We start from the raw sequence: 9,145 nt of genomic DNA, 5'->3' as shown, positions 1-9,145 counted from the left end.
TCGAGCTCATTCTACAATCAGCATACGCGAAGATTAAAACCGTTAAATAACAATGATTTTGTACGTATTCGTGAAGGGCAGGGAATGAGTCACAGTCGCTGGGTGCCGGCGCGCGTAGAGGGCCCGGCCGCGGAGCCACGTTCGTACTGGGTGCGCACGCCCGATGGCGCGCGGTATAGGAGGAATAGGCAGCAAATTATTAAGTCTGGCGTTGAACAGAACGAGCCCGTTTTAAATAAAAGTACGAGGCGTGATTGTAGGCGTCCTATCGGCGATTATGATGATTTTGACGAAAGTTATGTCCAAAATAACAAAATAAATTCTTCTCCTACTGAGGTGTCGCAAAATACAAATTTTTATAGTACTCGTTCTGGAAGAATAGTGCGTCCTCCAGACAGATTTCATTATTAATAATAATTAATGATTTAATTTAATAAAAAAAAAAAAAAAAAAAAGTTTCGGATGATGATGTATTATTTAAAGGTTTAAGTGTGTTCTACTAATGTTTTGCTATTGTGTTAAATTAAATATGAGTATTGTGTTAAATTTGTGATGGAATGGTTACCATTAAATTTTGTTTAATGTTACTAGCCAAGATGATTTGTACCTATTAATGGGTATAGAATATCATAAATTATAATTAGATAAATAATTGTAATGTAATGGTTTGCATTAATGGATAGATATAGATTATTCTACACTGATTCATTCTTTAGCTAAACTAACAGTAATGAAAGTACTTTATTGCTTAATTTGTCTATATGGTTCATTTGTAAAATTAATATCGTTCGTCAGCAATATAGTTTGTTATACTTATAAATCTTATTGAAAGGGGAAGATGTTGTATGTAGGTAATATTGAATATTAATGATAATGTGGGTACTTAGAGAATTGGAGATACTTTATAAAAATGTAATGTCATTTTGGTCATTATAATAAAGAGTTAAAACACAACAATAACAAATGGCTAATTACAGGTTTTTTATCCCGTGTTTTCAAGGAAAAGAGCTTAAAATACTTTGCAGCTATCGGTATGTATATAAACGGAAAATTTGTATCTTGGATGGATACAGCCTTGATCGCCTTAACAATGACGTCACGCTACAAAGGCAGGAAAGGGAAATACGGTAACATGATACATGGCATTTAATTACTTGCTCATTTAATTGGTGCTATATTTATTACTAGCTGTGCTCCGCGGTTTTACTCGCATTGCTCCACTCCTGTTTGTCTTAGCGAGATGATAGCCTATTATAGCTTTCCTCGATAAATGGGCTATCTTACACCGAAAGAATTTTTAAAATTGGACCAGTAGCTCCTAATATTAGCGCGTTAAAACAAACAAACAAACTCTTCAGCTTTCTAATATTAGTATAGATTGAATGGATAATATTTATTTACATGTTTATAATTGTTTAATTTTTAATTATAGGTAGATCCTGGTTTGGTGACAACAACTGATACACTGAGAAGCTTGGGAGGAGATTGATTGAAGGTTTACATAGCATGTTGCAACAAATAATCTATTGTTCGCTTATAGTCTAAGATCCGAACCCAAATCGACCTTCACCGGGGTGAAAATAGAATGAGATCAATTTTATAATAATTTGATCTCACTCTATTATCGCTCCGGTGATTTAGTTTCGGATCAACTAGGTACTATAAAAATTACAACAATCAATAACATCTAATAGCAACTACGTGAGAAGAAACATATCAAAACAAGTAGCATATAAAGGCTTAAATAATTAGCTTCCCGATAGGTATCATTTTCTAAAACATCTATGCATCAGACTTTACAAATGAACATGGCTTAAAATAGGGTTCCGCCGTTATTTTCTAAATTTAAAACATCGATACGCTGTGTCTCGAATCAGGTATGGATTGAGTCCTTAAATAATTTTCCTTATTTATAAATTCAATTTATTGATTAATCTATATTACATTTTTTAGTTCAGTGATCCCGAGGTTTTAAGGGGTTGTCGTGATGTGATCTGGACAATCAAAACTTCTTACGGACTGTCAGTGGTAGCTACAAGATAATATTGATTCTACATAATATATTGGGTGAAGCATTATAACGGTTAGTAATAGTTGATGCAGTTATTATTTACCTTCGTTTTATTCACCCATTCATTTTAATCCTAACCTTATTTTAGTGGGCCATTGAACAATCTACAGTACCTACTATACGGGTAATGTGATAGGTTTTTAGAAACATAATTATTGTCTTTCTTTTTTCAGGTGTTTAAGACGTGGAGTTCAAGAACTTCAAGATTTCATCAACAGTCAGTCTGCACACGCCGAATTTATTAGTATATTTGAATTAGAAATTTGATTTTGAACTTATAAGATTTCAAAGTCTCTGTTTCAAAATATTATTATAAATATATAAATAATTTAAAATGAGTTCGTCAATAATTAATATAACATTGTAATATTGCTGCGTGTATTGTCCACTCAAAATGTATTAATGAGGAATTGATACTGTCATTTTTGTTCTGTTATTTTGTTTGTAAATAAAGTATTACATAAAGTTATTTGAAAGCATGTATGAAGATGAAAACTAGTTAAAAATTGATTCACCAAATTATAATATTGTTATCATTATTTAGTTTTAATTATATGTTTATTGTATCCATTCATTTTGCTTTTATTGATATGAGAGAACGATATTGTAATTAATAAATTATAACAGTGTTGTAAAATCACTTAACTATTGTTATATTTCTTGAAATAAAAACGTCAAAAAGATTGTCATGTTCTTAGGTCATGTTTATAAAATGTTTTTTTAGTTTGCATTTGCGAAGGTTCCTTTTTTACACAGAACAGGAATATTGGACATATTATATAAAATGTATGAGAATATTGCATTTTTAAGTAGTTCGTCGTTACATCGAAATTCTTAAAAATGCTTATAGCTCATGCTTTTTACTAACAACTGGAATTGAAGATTGACGACGGTTTATCTAATCTGTGTTATTATTTTATTGTATTATAACTTTACTTATTAACTAAAAAGGAACTAATTTGTCTTAGTTAAAGAAGTTTAATTAAGCCAAATTAGTTGCAATGAGTTTATAAGTATCAACTATCACTTGATTTCGTTTAATTTTCTTGTCAATTGGTTAAAGTGAATTCTAAATATTAATTAGTCTATGCAAACTATGTTTTCTTCACAGTATTATAATAGATTCAGTTTTTTAATAATCCATACTAGGTATATTATTAATAATTATTATAAATGCGAAAGTAACTCTGTCTGTCTGTTACTCAATCACGCCTTAACTACTGAAATAATTTGCATGAAATTTGGTATAGAGATATTCTGATACCCGAGAAAAGACATAGGATAGGTTTTATCCCGGAAATCCCACCGGAACGGGAACTATGCGGGTTTTTCTTTGACTTCGCGGGCGATGCCGCGGGCGGAAAGCTAGGTTTAATATATTTTGGTAAAGAAAATGTTAATTTTAAGATTGTTTACTGTAATATGTAAAGTAAGAGAATATTGCATTTTTGGAAATCACGTGATTTTAAACGAATTTCGAAAAATGTGACGATCTCCCGCTTTATTTCATCTTCGAGGAAGATTGAAGAAATTAGCGGAGAAGAAATAAATTAATCTAGTTGTTATCAATAAATTATGTAAATTCTGTTTATTTCGAATATTATTAAAATTAACAAAAAAAAAAATGAAAATATATATTTTAACAACCGGGGTGTCAGAAAACCCTACATTTGAATATTGTTTTAAACTTTATCTTAATTATGAAGGTTTAGGTTTATTAAATAATTTAATTTAATATTAATAATCAATGCCCTGTTTTTCATATTACACTGTGTTCAAATTACTAAAAAGACAAAAATAGATTATTAATTTATCCTCTAACCGAAACCTACAAAAAAACCTATCTACTTACGGCTGCTATTTCGAATACCAGTTTTTATAATAATATAACTTATTTGATATGAAATCTTATACCTACGTAAAATTGTGAAAATAATAAAAATTTATTGAAATTAAAAAATAAATAGTCTTTACTTTCCCTCCAGTAAGTAGAAATAATAAGACGTAAAAGTTGAATTGGTCTATGCACATGCGTTGGTTGGTTAATTTTGATGACGATCAATAAAGCTATAGTTTCACTGATCGATTTTATCTCCAAAGCTGTCAAACTTAGTGATATTTTCATACTAGCTGTGCACCCGGGCTTTGTCGCCTTTCGTGTTTGAACACTTTCGGATATCGTAACTGTCACCTACTCAGCCTCAATGATTTCCAAGAAAAATGTGTTTTTTTTTTTCTTTTGGTATTATATATTTTATAAATTATGTGTTGTTTTATTTAATCCTTTAGTAGAGTATTATATATCTATAAACAAATTAATCGCAATATGTGCTCGAGAACTGCTGAACCGATTTCGTTAATTATTTTTTTTATAATATTCCTTGAAGTACGAGGTTGTTTCTTATGAAGAGAAAACCAATACAAAATGTGTACTACGAGTGAATCCGGGGCGGACCGCTAGTATTGTATATATTAGGATATCACTAGGTCAAGGTCAAGGTCAAGGTCAAGGTCAGATTCAATCGATTTTATCTCATCGATTTTAGATTAAAGTATATTTTTATATGTATATGGCTCAATACATAAAAATGAATCGCAAAATGTGTTGGTAAGCGCTTAATTCGAAAAATGCTGAACCGATTTCGTTAATTCTTTTTATAATATTTCTTGAACTACGATCAAGGTCAAGGTCAAGGTCAGATTCAATCGATTTTATCTCATCGATTTAAGATTGAAGTATATCTATACTAATATTATAAAGAGGAAAGGTTTGTCTGTATGTATGTATGTATGGTTTTCACGCATAAACTACTGAACCGATTACAATGAAATTTAGCACACGTATAGAGGGTAACTTGGATTAAGAAAAGAAAAAAAGAAAAGAAAAGAAACATTTATTTATCAAGGACAGCACAACACACACACATAAAACATAAAGAACCGTAAAAGATAAATAAGAAAGCACCACGACAAGAAAATAGCAACAATAACACTTAAATGATTAACATAAAAAAGCACGTAGAGAAAATAAAATTGATAATCAGTATTTTTTTTATTAAGGTGTGTCATACGACCCTGACAAAAAGGAGACAGCTCAGCATATGCTGCAACGTTCCGGAACATTGCCAGCGCTGTTTTTCAGTGCCCCCTTTATTATGAAGGCTTCGAGTTGGGACGAAAGGAGTAACCTAGGTTTACATATATACATAGATACACAAAAAATTAAATAAATGAGATATAATAAACTTATAGATAGGTACGATGATACAACGCGACTAACGATGAATATAAATACATAATAAATACATAAATAATAAATATTTCAGGGCAATTTTCACGTAAATTTAATTTAATTTACCACTAAAACTGGATTTGGTGTGCTAATAATATACTTTTAAATTTAGATTTAAAAGTATATAGTGTTCGTAGATTCCGTAACGGTGGAGGCAAGTTGTTCCAGCATTTAGTGGCGTTATATTTAAAGCTACCCTTAAAACAAGCGGAATGGTGTTTGGGTACGAGGAGTTTATTGGCAGCATCCCTGGTGTTGTATTTGGTGTTTTGTTCACTCCTCCAAATAAGTTTTTCGAACAGATAGTGAGGCGATTCTGTTTTGACAACACCAAAGAGAAGGGATGCAAAGTGCAATTGCCTGTGGTGCTCCATGTTTAGACATCGCGCATTATTAAGATGGGGCGTGATGTGATCCCTCGGTGGGACATTCCAGCAGAACCGTGCACATGCATTCTGCACTCGCTGGATTACACGTTTTGTATGACCTAATAACCGGTGTCCATACATCACATCCATATAATTGAACTTTGATAGAACTAGACTATCACATAATTTGAGTCTGAGACTGGGTTCAATATATTGTCTGATGCGATATAAAACCTTAAGTCTATAGAAACAATTAGCTGCTGTAGTGCTAATGTACTTCTCAAATCTCAGATTCTCATCAAAAATGATGCCCAGGTTTCTAACCTCCTCAACACGCTGTATGGGTACCCCGTCTATGCATAAAGATACAGATGGCAGCTTATTTTTTATTATTTTGACAGTAGAGGGGGTTCCGAGTATCATATATTTGGTCTTATTGGGGTTGAGAACAAGAGAGTTATTTTCCGACCACATTCGTATTGAATCCAAATCTAAATTCAGCTTTTCTTCTGCAACTTGCGTCTCATGTGGGCGGAATGAAATATATAACTGTACGTCATCTGCATAAATGTGGTACCGACACGATTTTATTCGCGTCACTATGTCTGCACTGTACAGTATATATAAGAGGGGCCCCAAAATAGATCCTTGAGGCACTCCTCGTGTTACCGCTTTACATTCAGAGAGCATAGTTCTTCCATCCTCCTCTGCGACGGAAACAGTCTGAGTACGTGACGATAGGTAGCTATTAAACCACTTTACGGTCAATGAGCTTAAACCGTAATAAGTGAGTTTAGATAGCAGCAAAGGCACGTTTATGGTTTCAAATGCTCGCGTGTAGTCCAGTAATACCAGGAATGTACCTTTGCCCTCATCTTGAGCCGATAATATATCGTCTACAACGTCCGTTATGGCTGTTGCAGTACTTTTGTTTTTTCTTAAACCAGACTGACGATCTGGGAGGATATTATTGGTCTCTAAGAACTTCATTAACTGCTTATACACTATTTTTTCAATAACCTTGGAAAGGCAAGGCAGTATACTTATTGGCCGAAGGTCCTTCAGGACTTGTGGATTATTGATTTTCGGTACAGGACGAACGAGAGCACTTTTCCACAAACCAGGGAAGATGCCAGTGTTTAGAGATTCATTAATAATATGCGTTAGTATCGGTAAGGTAGAAGGTAAAGTGGATTTAAACATGTCTAAAGATATGTCATCAATTCCAATAGCTTGTGACTTTAGTTCCTTTAAAGTGCTCAACACCAATGACTCATTTACGTTCGTAAAATTGAAAATAGCATCACTGTGTCGATTAAATTCATAATATGTTAATATGGAAAGATGTAATTGGGCTTTACCAGGGACATTTAGAAAGTGGCTATTTAATATATTGGGATTATTGAGATGAGAAGGTAACAATGAATCCTTTTTAGAATTGATGGTAACATTGTCTTTTATGTGTTTCCACATGATCTTAGGTTTGTTTGAATTAGAATTAATGTATGAATTAAAGTAAACCTGTTTTTCACGATTTAAAGCTAAGCTGGTGAAATTTTTTAAATCCTTGTAATAATGTTTGTGTGCATCCTCCTTAGTGAGACGCGCTCTAATTCTAGCCTCATCGCGTAATTGGAACATTTTTTTAATGTTCTGTGTAATCCAGGGCGGCCGTTTCGTCTTGACGAAAATCCTTTTCTTAGGTGCAAATATATCATAAAGAGATATGATATATGAAGTCAGCATGTTAACCATTTCATCCACGTTATGAAAAGAGAACAGAAATGACCAATCGATATTATTCAGAGACTGATTAAAGTTATCTATATTAATGTTCGCTATAGGCCTGAAAGTGATAAATTTAGGTTTAGCTTTTTTCTTATAAATATTGAGTGTGCAGGAAACAAAAGCATGGCTGCTGAGTTCCTCTATGTGGTCTACCGCTAAATTACTCACTGGAACATTTGTGCATATTACCTCTAATAAAGTTTGGTTGAACCGTGTAAAATGTGTCGGCTGTGATACTTGTTGCGTTAAATTGACACTTTGAAGAAAATTTTTTAGTTTAATACAGTTTATATGGTCGTCGTCCAAGAGATTGATATTAAAATCCCCTACGAGAATAAGGCTGTCACACCACACAAAAGAACCAATAGAATCAGTAAGCGCATCTAGGAACAAATTAATATCCAGCCAGGGAGGGCGGTAAGCAGTACCGACCACGATGTTCTCGCCACCTAAGTTAATCTTAAGCCACATCTGTTCCACGCCATGCGCTAGCGGATGTGGTGTAACTCTCACCGACGTACCAATTTTAATATAAAAACCAACTCCCCCACCTCGAGAACGGAGAGTGAGCGGCCGAGGAACGTGGCGTAACCTGTAGCCCGGCACAACCGGAGCGCGCCCCTCCTCGCCATCCCTCAGCCAAGTCTCGTTGATAGCCATCACATCTACTTTATGGCGCTCCATTGCCACCAGAAACTCATCATGCCTCGTACCCAAAGAACCAGGATTCAGAAGACCAACTTTAAATTTATTTTTGTTGTTCATTGTTATTGCAAATGTATAAATATAAGAAACGCAAATAAATTAAATATAATCTATTATAATAAAACTTTAAAACGTATACACAAACTATAATACTAGAAGAGACAAGTAGAAGCATTAAAGAAGACATTATTAAGATATTTAATGAATTAAATATAAAAATAAAATGTAAAATACAAGGGACATAGTCTTTTAAACTCGAGAAACAATTGACACACCTCAATAAATCCGACTGCGTGGAGAATAAAATTATATAAATCGCATAGCAAAGACATCTAGATTTACATATTATTATAACAAATTTTGCGAAATTAAAAACAAATTGTCCCATAATCTTTTGAAAGTGAGTATTTAAGCGAAGCGGTATTTCGATCTCAAAATTAACTTTATGATGCTCCCTATACTCCCCTTTTTTACAATAATTTAATTCTAATATTAAAAGATAACATTTATTAAATAATATTGAGAAACTAAATCTATACATTGAACATAACACTAAACATTTAATATTTTTCATACAATGAGTGTTTAAAAATACAACTAGCCAATAGATGTTTAAATTGAACAATGGGAAAGTTTGGTAATAACACGTATAATATATTTTTGTAAGAAGAAATTCACGATATAATATTACGTATGTTAAATAAAAAGAACATCAACTATGTTTTGGGAAAATTTAGTAGAACCACCTTCAAAAAGAGGTAGAGGAAGACCAAGATTAGCAAGAACAGAATTAAAAGTACAACACCAAAAAGTACCACACAAAGACAAAGAAATAGAAGATAGAGGCTCTGATAACAAACAAACAAACAAACAAACAAAAATTCTTTATTGTGCACCACAGAGAAAAGTACAAATAAGGAT

The 9,145-nt window shown here is 32.8% G+C and overlaps 1 long non-coding RNA gene across 2 annotated transcripts; it reads left to right on the top strand.

Annotated features, from left to right (window-relative positions):
* The first annotated feature begins 516 nt into the window (after positions 1-516).
* LOC123704892 lies at positions 517-2,581 on the top strand. 2 transcript variants are annotated; one of them, XR_006753206.1, is made up of 4 exons: positions 517-1,127; positions 1,695-1,877; positions 1,954-2,083; positions 2,245-2,581. It is a non-coding gene; the product is annotated as an uncharacterized LOC123704892 (long non-coding RNA). The 2 variants fall into 2 exon arrangements; XR_006753205.1 differs by lacking the exon at positions 517-1,127 and having other exon boundaries at positions 1,354-1,877.
* Positions 2,582-9,145: the final 6,564 nt, after the last annotated feature.

Source organism: Colias croceus, chromosome W (genome assembly GCF_905220415.1).
Source record: "Colias croceus chromosome W, ilColCroc2.1".
NCBI classification, from domain to species: Eukaryota; Metazoa; Arthropoda; class Insecta; order Lepidoptera; family Pieridae; genus Colias; species Colias croceus.
This window is presented reverse-complemented; position numbering and strand designations above follow the sequence as displayed.